This window comes from Pleurodeles waltl, chromosome 9 (genome assembly GCF_031143425.1).
Source record: "Pleurodeles waltl isolate 20211129_DDA chromosome 9, aPleWal1.hap1.20221129, whole genome shotgun sequence".
NCBI lineage: Eukaryota > Metazoa > Chordata > Amphibia > Caudata > Salamandridae > Pleurodeles > Pleurodeles waltl.
The window spans coordinates 333,834,205-333,849,124 of record NC_090448.1 but is presented as its reverse complement, the minus strand read 5'-3'; the positions used below and the strand labels follow the sequence as shown (position 1 = coordinate 333,849,124).

The 14,920-nt window shown below is 54.5% G+C and overlaps 1 protein-coding gene across 2 annotated transcripts in view; it reads right to left on the bottom strand.

Annotated features, from left to right (window-relative positions):
* Positions 1-14,920, bottom strand: part of RNF123 (ring finger protein 123) — a 1,441,353-nt gene that overhangs the window by 475,194 nt on the left and 951,239 nt on the right. The window lies entirely within an intron of this gene.

The window sequence follows — 14,920 nt, the reverse complement described above, 5'->3', positions numbered from 1 at the left end:
AACAGGGCAACTCGGAGGGCTGCTGTGCGACGGGGGGGGGAGGAGAGGCCCAGGGAACCCACTCTCCAAGAGGCCCTCACCACCATCATGGCTGCCTACCACCACTCACAAGAGACGATGGCGACGGTACTGGCCAGGTTCCAGGAGATCCAGGCACAGCAGGAGCAACGCTACATGGGGTTCAGCGACCAACTAACCAACATCTCAACCGCTATGGGGAGCATAGTCCAGGCCCTGAACCGCATAGAGGACACGTTTTGGGACCATGTGGCATCACACAGGGGCCCTGTCACTACCCAGGAACAGGAACAGCCTACCACCTCCGCCGGCGCTAGTGGACAGGAGGCCCCACCACAACGACAGCCCCCCAGAACCCCACCTCCTGCTGAACAACAACCGCCCGCAAAAGGAGCCTGAGATCAAAAAAACCGACAGAGTAGGATGTCAAGTCCCCCGCCAGCATCACATACCCCCTGAAGTCCTCCCACTGTCCCACATGGCCACCCTGTCAAACCTTGAACTGCCCCTGCTCCATCCTGCCACAGGCGTATGGACAGTGCACCTGTGAGACTGAGAACTGGACTCCGCCATGGACATTACTCCACCCCCACCCATCACTGTTTCACCATCATGTACCAATATCTATGCACTAATAATAAATCACACATTGCACTGAAATCAATCAGGACTCAGGCTGTCTTATTTACAAATGTATGACACATTACATATCAATTACGTATTGTGAACATTGTGAATTACACATACCGAGGTAACTTAGCATTAGTCCATGGGCCAACCAAGCCGAGGTCACGCAGTGGCTCATACAGCACAGAAAAGGGAAGGGAAATTCAAACATCATGTCCATAGGTCTGGGGGGAAACCGACAAAGTTGAGATGCAGGAGGCTTTCAGGAAATGTAAAATGGCATGGGTGATCATTACCTGTGTGCTACTGGAAATACTGTGCTATTACTCTGTCCCTGTTGTCTGTGTCGTCCTCTGAGTCTTCCTCCTCTTCACTCTCCGCAGGCTCCACAGCTACTTCAACACCACCATCTGCACCATCCTCCTGCAGGAAAGGGACCTGACGTCGCAATGCCAGATTGTGAAGCATACAGCAGGCCACAATGATGTGGCACACCTTCTTTGGTGAGTACATCAGGGATCCCCCAGTCATATGCAGGCACCTAAACCTGGCCTTCAGGAGGCCAAAGGTCCTTTCGATGATCCTCCTAGTTCGCACATGGGCCTCATTGTACCGTTCCTCTGCCCTGGTCCGGGGATTCCTTACTGGGGTCAGTAGCCAAGGCAGGTTGGGGTAACCAGAGTCACCTATTAGCCACACACGTTGTCTCTGTAGCTGCTCCATCACATAGGGGATGCTGCTATTTCGCATCACATACGCGTCATGCACTGACCCTGGGAACTTGGCATTTACATGGGAGATGTACTGGTCAGCCAAACAGACCACCTGGACATTCATCGAATGATAACTTTTTCTGTTTCGGTACACCTGCTCATCATCTTTTGGGGGTACCAAAGCCACATGGGTCCCATCAATGGCACCAATGATGTTGGGGATATGTCCAAGGGCATAGAAATCACCCTTCACTGTAGGCAAGTCACCCTCCTCTGGGAAAATGATGTAGCTCCGCATGAGTTTCATCAGGGCAGACAACACTCTACTCAAAATCTTTGAAAACATAGGCTGAGACATTCCAGATGACATGGCCACTGTGGTCTGGAATGACCCACTTGCCAAAAAATGGAGGACTGACAAAACCTGCACCAGAGGGGGAATCCCTGTGGGTTGGCGGATGGGGGACATCAGGGCTGGCTTCAGCTGGGCACACAGTTCATGGATAGTGGCTCGGTCAAGTCGGTATCGTAGTATGATGTGGCGTTCTTCCATTGTCGACAGGTCCACCAGCGGTCGGTACACGCGAGGATTCCTCCTTCTCATCCCAAGTCCCAGCGGACGGTGCCTAGGAAGGACAACATGGAGCACAGAGTCAGCCAAACCACAGGTACGTACAGACAGCTTGCACAGTTAAAGAATGGCAATGGGTTGAAAGGCGTGTATGTGTGGCAATGCAAGGCCTAGGCCTGTGTGTCGCATTCAAAATTAAGCCATGTAGGCCCTTGAAATGGCGGCTGCCTGACCTGTGAAGTGGGACAATGGGATGTGAGGTCAATGCGCTGGCGGGGCACACCGTGGCGGTAGGCGGTCGAAGACCGCGGCGCAAAGCCGCATTGGTTAACATTGAAGCCTATGGGTTTCAGTAGCCAATGACGAAGTGCGCCGGCGGTCACGGTACGCACCGCCGCGGGCGTGACCGCCATTTTCTATCTGCTTAATCACTCGAGACCTGATCATCCACAGGAGAGGACCTATACTGCAAGTGCTGCTGTGACCTCGGTCTGGAAGATACAATGGCTGCTGCGACTGGGGAAAGGGCCCCTGCCTTCACGTCTGAAGAGTTGGAGAAGCTCGTGGATGGGGTCCTCCCCCAGTATGCGGTACTCTACGGTCCTCCAGACCAACAAGTGAGTACACCGGGTGCACATGGAATGGGCTATGCCTGTGTGGATTGGGGTGGATGTAAGTTGGTGGGGTGGGGGGCGAATGAGGAGTGCAACGCCCGACACATGAGAGCATGTGCCATATGGCAAAGTTGGTGGGGGGGGCCAATCTCATCTAACATGCAGGTCATTGATGAATTCCTCCTTTCCACCCTGTACATGTCAAATAGGTCAGCGCCCATCAGAAGATCGAGATTTGGCGTGCCATCGCCAAGGAAGTCCAGAACTTGGGGGTCCACAACAGACGGGGCACCCACTGCCGCAAGAGGTGGGAGGACATCCGCCGCGGAACAAGGAAGACCGCAGAAACACTGCTGGGGATGGCCTCCCAACCTAGGAGGGGTGCCAGTCGCACCATGACCCCCCTGATGTCCCGGATCCTGGCGGTGGCTTACCCAGAATTGGATGGGCGCTTTAAGACATCACAGCAGACACAAGGGGGTGAGTATCAGCACATTCTCCTATCTTTCTGCGCAGTGGAGGCGTCTGGGTGGGGGAGGAGGGCTGTGGGTGACATTAGGCCAGGGCGCTTTCTGTAGTGTAGTCCTCTCCCTTAGGCATGGCCCTGTGCCCCCGGCCCCCACCTCGGTAGGGTGACAAGTACAGCCATTGAAGGTCCAGCATCTCCCATGTGCGCGTTTGACGTCTCTTGGCCTGTTGTCCTAGTCAGTAGTACTGAGTAGTGTACCCCGAATGCGCGGCTTAGTGCATTAGGCTCCTGTGTCTGTCCTCTCCGCCAACGGTGTTGACATTGCATGCACTCAACCTGGTCTTCTTTTTTCTCCCCCCACCCTTTCTCTTCATCTTCTTGTGCATGTGTGCATTAGCATCATCAGGCGAAGGAGATTTGGCATCGGAGCACGAGGGAGCTGCAGGACACAAGGCCCCGGTGGGCCCAGGAACAGACACCGAGGGCACCAGTGATCCGGAGGGCGAGGGGAGCACCACGACGGGGACCGCTGGTGAGAGCAGCGAAAGCGACACGTCCTCGGACGGGAGCTCCCTAGCGGTGGCGGCAACATCCGTGCCCCCCGCCTCTACAGGTACAGCCGCCACCCAGCGCACCAGCCCCGCCCTCCCAGCAGCCCCTCAGTCTTCGCTCCGTGCCGGTTCGCCCAGGAAGGCGCGCGTCTCCTTCGCCCCAGGCACCTCAGCCCCTGCCCCTGTTGCCCCTGCTGCCCTCAGTGCGGAGCTCATTGACCTGGTAAGGACGCTCATTGTTGGGCAGACGACCCTTTTGAATGCCATCCAGGGTGTGCAAAGGGAGGTGCAACAGAGCAATGCGTACCTGGAGGGCATTCATTCGGGTCAGGCTGCCCATCAACGAGCGTTCACTGCTCTGGCCTCAGCACTGACGGCAGCCATTGTCCCTGTTTCCAGCCTCCCTCTTCTTACTGCCTCCAGCCTTTCTCTGTCTCCTGTCCCTCAGCCTATCCCATCCACACCATCAGACCAGCCTGCACACACCTCAACACCCAAGAGCAGCTCATCCAAACACAAGCACCACAGATCCCACAAACACTCACCCAAGCAACACCCAGATGCAGACATGCCAACAGCCACTGCCACCCCTGTGTCCCCCTCCTCCTCGTCTCCCTCCTCCCTCCCTGTGACGTCTACACTCACACCTGCATGCACCCCAACATCAGCCAGTGCTTCCATCACCACCTCACCCTCCAGTACAGTCCACACTCGTGCAGTCACCACCCCCACTGCCATTTACACGTCCCCTGTGTCCTCTCCCACTGTGTCTGTCACCCCCTCTTCCAAGACACACAAACGCAGGCAGACACCCACCCAACAGCCATCCACCTCACGACAGCCTACAGCACCAGCACCTTCACCCAATGACAGCACACCTGACTCTCCTACAACCACCTCCTCTACCTCCACTTCCATCTCCACTTCTCCTACCTTTTACCTTGGCCCTAAAAAACTTTTCCTGGCTAACCTTGACCTCTTTCCCCCAGATGAGCTCCCCCATCCATCTTCAAAGAGTCCCAAGAGCACCGCAGCCACCACCAGCCCACCTTCGGGTGTCACTGTTGTGCATGGGTTCTGGAGCCCACCCTTTGCCAGCAGTGACACATCCATCAGCAGCAAGGACACGTCCAGCCCCCCCCCCCCGGCAAGAGGACCCGCAAAAACAAGGGCCGCCGTGCGAGGACCGACAGGGCTGCCCCCAAGGAGCAATGTGCGGCCACTTCACCACCCACACCATCTAGGGGAGGCAAGGGCCCGAGAGCCCCATCAAAGGAGCGGAAGGGCAGCAGGAGCGCGGAGAAGGTGGACCCCACATGCCACATCCCAGCTGGGAAGGAGGACACTAAGGAGGCCAGGAGTCCGTCCCCGAAGGGTCCAGAAACGTCACGGTCCGAGGGCGACTGAGCCGGGAGTCCAGGCCAGGTCTGGCTCCCTTGACCTGCTGGATGAGCACCGCTGAACCGGGCCCGCGGGGCAGAAGAGCACCGCTGAACAGGGCCCCGCCGTGGAGATAGGCACCGCTGAACAGGGCACGCGGTGCAGAAGAGCACCGCTGAACAGGGCCCCGCCGTGGAGATAGGCACCGCTGAACAGGGCCCGCGGTGCAGAAGAGCACCGCTGAACAGGGCCCGCGGGGCAGAAGAGCACCGCTGAACAGGGCCCCGCCGTGGAGATAGGCACCGCTGAACAGGGCCCCGCCGTGGAGATAGGCACCGCTGAAGAGGGCCCGCGGTGCAGAAGAGCACCGCTGAACAGGGCCCGCGGGGCAGAAGAGCACCGCTGAACAGGGCCCCGCCGTGGAGATAGGCACCGCTGAACAGGGCCCGCGGTGCAGAAGAGCACCGCTGAACAGGGCCCGCGGGGCAGAAGAGCACCGCTGAACAGGGCCCCGCCGTGGAGATAGGCACTGCTGAACAGGGCCCGCGGTGCAGAAGAGCACCGCTGAACAGGGCCCCGCCGTGGAGATAGGCACCGCTGAACAGGGCCCGCGGTGCAGAAGAGCACCGCTGAACAGGGCCCCGCCGTCTCAAGCACCGCTCCGCTGGGCCCTTCATCTCAAGCACCGCTCCGCTGGGCACCGCTGTCTCTCCACCTCTCCGCTGGGCCCTTCTTCTCAAGCACCGCTCCGCTGGGCACCGCCGTCTCAAGCACCGCTCCGCTGGGCCCTTCATCTCAAGCACCGCTCCGCTGGGCCCTTCCTGTCATGCACCGCTCCGCTGGGCACCTTCATCTCAAGCACCGCTCCGCTGGGCCCTTCCTGTCATGCACCGCTCCGCTGGGCACCGCCGTCTCAAGCACCGCTCCGCTGGGCCCTTCATCTCAAGCACCGCTCCGCTGGGCCCTTCATCTCAAGCACCGCTCCGCTGGGCCCTTCATCTCAAGCACCGCTCCGCTGGGCCCTTCCTGTCATGCACCGCTCCGCTGGGCACCGCCGTCTCAAGCACCGCTCCGCTGGGCCCTTCTTCTCAAGCACCGCTCCGCTGGGCCCTTCTTCTCAAGCACCGCTCCGCTGGGCACCGCCGTCTCAAGCACCGCTCCGCTGGGCACCGCCGTCTCAAGCACCGCTCCGCTGGGCACCGCCGTCTCAAGCACCGCTCCGCTGGGCCCTTCTTCTCAAGCACCGCTCCGCTGGGCACCGCCGTCTCAAGCACCGCTCCGCTGGGCACCGCCGTCTCAAGCACCGCTCCGCTGGGCACCGCCGTCTCAAGCACCGCTCCGCTGGGCCCTTCTTCTCAAGCACCGCTCCGCTGGGCACCGCCGTCTCAAGCACCGCTCCGCTGGGCCCTTCTTCTCAAGCACCGCTCCGCTGGGCACCGCTGTCTCTCCACCTCTCCGCTGGGCCCTTCTTCTCAAGCACCGCTCCGCTGGGCACCGCCGTCTCAAGCACCGCTCCGCTGGGCCCTTCTTCTCAAGCACCGCTCCGCTGGGCACCGCCGTCTCAAGCACCGCTCCGCTGGGCACCGCCGTCTCAAGCACCGCTCCGCTGGGCCCTTCTTCTCAAGCACCGCTCCGCTGGGCACCGCCGTCTCAAGCACCGCTCCGCTGGGCACCGCTGTCTCTCCACCTCTCCGCTGGGCCCTTCTTCTCAAGCACCGCTCCGCTGGGCACCGCCGTCTCAAGCACCGCTCCGCTGGGCCCTTCTTCTCAAGCACCGCTCCGCTGGGCACCGCCGTCTCAAGCACCGCTCCACTGGGCACCGCCGTCTCAAGCACCGCTCCACTGGGCACCGCCGTCTCAAGCACCGCTCCGCTGGGCACCGCCGTCTCAAGCACCGCTCCGCTGGGCCCTTCATCTCAAGCACCGCTCCGCTGGGCACCGCCGTCTCAAGCACCGCTCCGCTGGGCACCGCCGTCTCAAGCACCGCTCCGCTGGGCACCGCCGTCTCAAGCACCGCTCCGCTGGGCCCTTCTTCTCAAGCACCGCTCCGCTGGGCACCGCCGTCTCAAGCACCGCTCCGCTGGGCACCGCCGTCTCAAGCACCGCTCCGCTGGGCACCGCCGTCTCAAGCACCGCTCCGCTGGGCACCGCCGTCTCAAGCACCGCTCCGCTGGGCCCTTCTTCTCAAGCACCGCTCCGCTGGGCCCTTCTTCTCAAGCACCGCTCCGCTGGGCCCTTCTTCTCAAGCACAGCTCCGCTGGGCACCGCCGTCTCAAGCACCGATCCGCTGGGCCCTTCTTCTCAAGCACCGCTCCGCTGGGCACCGCCGTCTCAAGCACCGCTCCGCTGGGCACCGCCGTCTCAAGCACCGCTCCGCTGGGCACCGCCGTCTCAAGCACCGCTCCGCTGGGCCCTTCTTCTCAAGCACCGCTCCGCTGGGCCCTTCTTCTCAAGCACCGCTCCGCTGGGCACCGCTCTCTCAATCACTGTTTATGGTTCACTGTGCCCACCATGCCTCCTCCTTGACCAGTGGAGACTGTCATCCACCTGATGGACTGTGGCTTTGCACTCCCCAGGAGGGTCCAGTGGGCAGCCCACCCACTGTAGAGACATTGAGAGACTGTGGCTTTGCACTCCCCAGGATGGTACACCCACTGTAGAGACATTGAGAGACTGTGGCTTTGCACTCCCCAGGATGGTACAGTGGGCAGCCCACCCACTGTAGAGACATTGAGAGACTGTGGCTTTGCACTCCCCAGGATGGTACAGTGGGCAGCCCACCCACTGTAGAGACATTGAGAGACTGTGGCTTTGCACTCCCCAGGATGGTCCAGTGGGCAGCCCAACCACTGTAGAGACATTGAGAGACTGTGGCTTTGCACTCCCCAGGATGGTACAGTGGGCAGCCCACCCACTGTAGAGACATTGAGAGACTGTGGCTTTGCACTCCCCAGGATGGTACAGTGGGCATGGTGGCTCCTCGTGGATCTGGCGTCGTGGACTCATGTGGCTGTGGTGCCCCCCCCTTCCCTTCCCCCTGAGGTGCCTGTAGTTTTTACATCTGATGCCCCTGCAGTGTTCTCTCCAAAGGACTCAGGTCTCCTGTGTGGGCTTTGCCCTTATTTCTCAAAACTTTGGCCCACGGACATGATGAATTCGTAGGATGTGCAGGACTTGTTACTTCAGTTATACACTGATGTGTATGTCATTAGTTTTGTTGTGAATATCTTTCATGGTTGTACGATAATTTTCAGGAGCTTTTTGGTACATAAATATTTATTCCAAATTTGATTCTGTCCTAGCATTTTTCAGGGGTGTTTGGGTGGTGTCACTGTGACTTGTTGCTCTGCATTGGTGTGTACATAGTTGGGGGGTGGGGGGGTCGCATATGTGTGTGCCCGTAACCTTTCGTCCTCCCCCTCCCGTGTGTCGTAGGTGCAGTACTCACCGTTGTCGTCTGCGCCGGACTTCATACTCGTGGTAGATGAGAAGGTAGACGAGAGCAGGTAGGATGTTTAATTCGGGTTCCAAGCTGTCCTCCTTCCTCCTGGAGTGCGTAGTGGTGAGCGTTTTCCCGTCCGTAGTCTGTTTCCGCCGTGTTTTTATCGGCGGTGCTCCCGCCCCGGAAAAGGTGGCGGATTGGTGAGTTGGAATAGTGTGGGCGGTACATTGGCTGCCGCCTGGCTGTTGGCGGTGACCGCCGCGCTGTTTGTTTGTACCGCAGTGGCGGTCGGAGTGTTAAAGTGGCTGTCTGTGTTGGCGGTTCCCGCCAGGGTCAGAATCCCATATTTTTTACCGCCAGCCTGTTGGCGGGTTGGCCGCCGCTTTAACACCGACCGCCAGGGTTAGAATCACCCCCTAAGTCTTTCCTCCTCTTTAGATGGAGCTGGAGGAGGATAGAAAGTAGGAGAGGTGACGGTCTGGCCCAGGTGGAAGGGAGTAACCACCTTTGGTTGGAAAGCAGCCCTGGCTCTCAATTCCAACTTATCTGCATAGGAAGTTGTGAAGGGGGGTTTCACACTTAATGCTTTCAAATTCACTAACACGTCTAGCCGACGTTATAGTGACCAGAAAAATCATTTTTAAAGTAAGTAGTCTCAAAGGACAACTATGTAAGGGTAATAACGGAGTACCAATAAGGTAAGTTAGTACCAAATCAAGATCCCACTTAGGCAAAATAAACAAAGTGGGAGGGTATTTGTTAGTAAGTCCCTTAATAAACCTTGACACTATAGGGGACTTAAACAGAGAAGGTGGATCAGGTAAACAAAAGAAAGCCAAAAGGGCAGACCCATATTTCTTAATAGTTGCAACTGCACAACGGTGCTGCGCTAGGGAAAGCGCAAAACATAAAATGTCACACAGACTTTTAAGGGGTCAATAGAAATTTCTTTGCACCACTTTACAAACCTAGTCCATCTTCCAGAATAAAAAGATTTGGTGGAGTATCTTCTGGCTGATAAAATAACATCCACCACATCAGGGGGAACAGAAAAATAACTTAGGTCGCCCCGTTCAATCTCCAGGCCAGTAGGTGCAGGCTCTCGAGGTTGGGGTATAGAACCTGCCCCTGGGAGAGGAGATCTGCCTTCGGAGGGAGACGGGCAGAGGCACAGTGAGTGGTGAAGAAGGTCTGTGTACCACACCCTTCGTAGCCAATTTGGGTCTAATAATATGACTTGGACCTGGTGTTGAGGAATCTTCCTCAGAACCCGAGGAATCAAGACTTCTCCATCCTCTTTGACTCTCTATCAGCTGGAGTTGTCGGAAAAGAACCAGGAGTATAGTTTGAGATCAGGATGCTTGCACCACCAAACTTTCAGATTTAGGGTGGGAGGACGAAAATAATGGATCACTTGGAGCAGGCTTGTACATCCTTGCAATGGGACTAGACACTGCTGCAGATGACATAGGTTTCTGCCAAATCTCAAGAATAGGCTCAGTGAGGGCCTCATTGAAAGACACCAAAGGTTAACTGTCAGCAAATTAGAGTTGAGTTCAGTAGATGGCAAAGGCAACTCCAGCACCTCTGCAGCCTTCCTCATTACAGAATGGTATGAAGTAACTTCAGGCAGAGGAATGCCTTCTGGGGACAACAACTCACATTCTGGTGAAGTATCTAGACCACTCACCTCCTCCAAACCTTCGAAATCCTGATTCAAAGACACTATTTTCCCTTCTTCTAAATCCGGATTATCTCCAAGAAAGTACTGGTCCATCTAAAAAAGCCTCTCTGTTTCTATTCGAGATCTATGTTTCACCACCCGTGTCAGAGAAGGCAGTACCAGCGACAACATCATCAGCAACGGTGTCGGGGATTTCAGCACCTGCATAGAAGATAGAAGATGTCAGAGGAAGTGGAGTGATGCGTCTCTGGTACAGATCCAGTCGGTGGTAGAGAAGGCTCAACCAACGTCAGAGTCTCTTGCTGAACTTCTTCTACTGGTGATGACATTGCCTTGCTCAGTGCCAGAGAAGGCCACAAAACCTGGGCCACCAGCATAAATGGCAGGAATGACGCTTACTGATACTGTGCCGGAAAACTGCCCAAGGTATAAGAAAGCAGACCCATGGGGCCTGCAGGAGCACCTGTTGGAATCAACGCCCTACTGAAAATACTTTACATAGTATTCAGGAAACTTGATAGGCCGGACTCTGGAGTCGGGAAAGCCGGACACTCCTCCTCCTGTCTAGGAGGGAAAAGCAGAGGTGGCACCGGAGAGAGAACTGTATCAGACACTGACTCTGGATCAGGGCATCCAGGTGAAGTCAAGGTCCTTGGGCTCAAGGGTGATGCCAGAGTGACCACTGGAGACGGGGGTTGGAGACACCTCACCTCTGTCTTCATGAGCCTTTGGACCTGGGAACACTGCTCTTCTGCACCGCGGGCCCTGTTCCTAGCATTTTTCAGGGGTGTTTGGGTGGTGTCACTGTGACTTGTTGCTCTGCATTGGTGTGTACATAGTTGGGGGGTGGGGGGGTCGCATATGTGTGTGCCCGTAACCTTTCGTCCTCCCCCTCCCGTGTGTCGTAGGTGCAGTACTCACCGTTGTCGTCTGCGCCGGACTTCATACTCGTGGTAGATGAGAAGGTAGACGAGAGCAGGTAGGATGTTTAATTCGGGTTCCAAGCTGTCCTCCTTCCTCCTGGAGTGCGTAGTGGTGAGCGTTTTCCCGTCCGTAGTCTGTTTCCGCCGTGTTTTTATCGGCGGTGCTCCCGCCCCGGAAAAGGTGGCGGATTGGTGAGTTGGAATAGTGTGGGCGGTACATTGGCTGCCGCCTGGCTGTTGGCGGTGACCGCCGCGCTGTTTGTTTGTACCGCAGTGGCGGTCGGAGTGTTAAAGTGGCTGTCTGTGTTGGCGGTTCCCGCCAGGGTCAGAATCCCATATTTTTTACCGCCAGCCTGTTGGCGGGTTGGCCGCCGCTTTAACACCGACCGCCAGGGTTAGAATCACCCCCTAAGTCTTTCCTCCTCTTTAGATGGAGCTGGAGGAGGATAGAAAGTAGGAGAGGTGACGGTCTGGCCCAGGTGGAAGGGAGTAACCACCTTTGGTTGGAAAGCAGCCCTGGCTCTCAATTCCAACTTATCTGCATAGGAAGTTGTGAAGGGGGGTTTCACACTTAATGCTTTCAAATTCACTAACACGTCTAGCCGACGTTATAGTGACCAGAAAAATCATTTTTAAAGTAAGTAGTCTCAAAGGACAACTATGTAAGGGTAATAACGGAGTACCAATAAGGTAAGTTAGTACCAAATCAAGATCCCACTTAGGCAAAATAAACAAAGTGGGAGGGTATTTGTTAGTAAGTCCCTTAATAAACCTTGACACTATAGGGGACTTAAACAGAGAAGGTGGATCAGGTAAACAAAAGAAAGCCAAAAGGGCAGACCCATATTTCTTAATAGTTGCAACTGCACAACGGTGCTGCGCTAGGGAAAGCGCAAAACATAAAATGTCACACAGACTTTTAAGGGGTCAATAGAAATTTCTTTGCACCACTTTACAAACCTAGTCCATCTTCCAGAATAAAAAGATTTGGTGGAGTATCTTCTGGCTGATAAAATAACATCCACCACATCAGGGGGAACAGAAAAATAACTTAGGTCGCCCCGTTCAATCTCCAGGCCAGTAGGTGCAGGCTCTCGAGGTTGGGGTATAGAACCTGCCCCTGGGAGAGGAGATCTGCCTTCGGAGGGAGACGGGCAGAGGCACAGTGAGTGGTGAAGAAGGTCTGTGTACCACACCCTTCGTAGCCAATTTGGGTCTAATAATATGACTTGGACCTGGTGTTGAGGAATCTTCCTCAGAACCCGAGGAATCAAGACTTCTCCATCCTCTTTGACTCTCTATCAGCTGGAGTTGTCGGAAAAGAACCAGGAGTATAGTTTGAGATCAGGATGCTTGCACCACCAAACTTTCAGATTTAGGGTGGGAGGACGAAAATAATGGATCACTTGGAGCAGGCTTGTACCTCCTTGCAATGGGACTAGACACTGCTGCAGATGACATAGGTTTCTGCCAAATCTCAAGAATAGGCTCAGTGAGGGCCTCATTGAAAGACACCAAAGGTTAACTGTCAGCAAATTAGAGTTGAGTTCAGTAGATGGCAAAGGCAACTCCAGCACCTCTGCAGCCTTCCTCATTACAGAATGGTATGAAGTAACTTCAGGCAGAGGAATGCCTTCTGGGGACAACAACTCACATTCTGGTGAAGTATCTAGACCACTCACCTCCTCCAAACCTTCGAAATCCTGATTCAAAGACACTATTTTCCCTTCTTCTAAATCCGGATTATCTCCAAGAAAGTACTGGTCCATCTAAAAAAGCCTCTCTGTTTCTATTCGAGATCTATGTTTCACCACCCGTGTCAGAGAAGGCAGTACCAGCGACAACATCATCAGCAACGGTGTCGGGGATTTCAGCACCTGCATAGAAGATAGAAGATGTCAGAGGAAGTGGAGTGATGCGTCTCTGGTACAGATCCAGTCGGTGGTAGAGAAGGCTCAACCAACGTCAGAGTCTCTTGCTGAACTTCTTCTACTGGTGATGACATTGCCTTGCTCAGTGCCAGAGAAGGCCACAAAACCTGGGCCACCAGCATAAATGGCAGGAATGACGCTTACTGATACTGTGCCGGAAAACTGCCCAAGGAATAAGAAAGCAGACCCATGGGGCCTGCAGGAGCACCTGTTGGAATCAACGCCCTACTGAAAATACTTTACATAGTATTCAGGAAACTTGATAGGCCGGACTCTGGAGTCGGGAAAGCCGGACACTCCTCCTCCTGTCTAGGAGGGAAAAGCAGAGGTGGCACCGGAGAGAGAACTGTATCAGACACTGACTCTGGATCAGGGCATCCAGGTGAAGTCAAGGTCCTTGGGCTCAAGGGTGATGCCAGAGTGACCACTGGAGACGGGGGTTGGAGACACCTCACCTCTGTCTTCATGAGCCTTTGGACCTGGGAACACCGACCTTGGAGAGTCATTCCTTGAAGAATGACATCAGGAACCATGACGCTGCTTCTTTTTGTGCTTCTTCTTTGACAACTTTGAAGAGTGAGGAGATGGGAACGTTTATCGAGAACAAGAATTCCAACGTCCTCTTTTCTCCTTCCTTGCCCATAAAGAGCTTCACCTCTCTCTCCTTTAACGCCTTGAGATTCATCTTCTGGTATGAAGAACAGGCGTTGACGTTGTGGTCCAAACTCAGACACCAAAGACAGTCGTCATGAGAATCAGTAATTGACATTTGATCTTCACATTCACTGCAGGGCTTAACCCCAACCTCCTCGGAGGAGACATTTAATTTTTTCTGCAACAACGGTGCGATTTCTTGGAAACAAATGTCACAAGACTCTTAACAATATGGCGAGCCTATTGAAAAAAATGTTATGCGTGGAAGGTGAGGAAAAAAGGGAACTGACGTCAACATGCCGGTGAGAGATTCCTATGGCTCGGATGATGTCACGCTGAGTCCCGAACGTACCGGTAGCAGTATGACATTTTTGTCTACGTGGGAGAGCTGAAAATAATAGTTTCAGAGAAATGCTGGTGCACTGGAATACTCAAAAGGTGAGGAATCCACAGGCAGATGAATCCATCAGAAATGACAGTTACTATGAGTCTGAAGAAGGCGTTGGGCTCACCAGAAACTACTGAAAGATCTGAAGCATCTCTTATTCCTTGTACCACTTCTACTGAATTTCCAGTCCACACTACTTGAACCTGTTTATTAAGGTTTCTTAAATAGACCTGACCTGTAAGAAGGGTTTGGTGGTTTAATTCTTTCTAGACCACCATATCTAAGCTGATATAACTGTTGTCATTCAGGAAATTTAAAGAATATCCCAGGACCATCAGGTGGTTGCCCCATCATAGATCATGAAAAATAGCAAACGCATAGCCTAATCTCACAACGGCATTCAATCCACTTAGTGCAAATAAACTAATCTCCTGTTCCTCAGCTAAAGTATCAGTAAATAGTACCTCCAAAATGGTCATCCTGTACTCAGTGTTGTACTATTTCCTTTTGGCAGACAGCACTGTCCGAAGTTAGATCTTCCAGTTTGTCTTTAATGCCTTTCAAAATATCCTCAATCTCACCTACCATATCCTGTAAATCTTAGTGAAGGGCTTTGATGACCTAAGTTATGTCCATTTGTGATCTCAAATCCTAAATGGGCTCAACATGTAGTTCCTTACTCACATTCCTAAACCAGCCGGGGCTGAAGAAGTAACTTTTTCTCTTTCATCCCTGCATTATCACTGCAATGAAGTAAACAAAATAAATAGCGGGCTATTAAAACACAAGATTACAGCACGGGTGGTGTCAAGGCCCTAGGCAACACTTCCCTGAGGCAGTGGTGCTCAAGCAGGTTGCTGGTCTTAAACATGGGTAACTGCTAGCACATGGGGCTTTGGAGGGGCAGGAAAGAATAGTCAACACTCATGCTTGTTTCTCACTTTTGCGTCTCCAC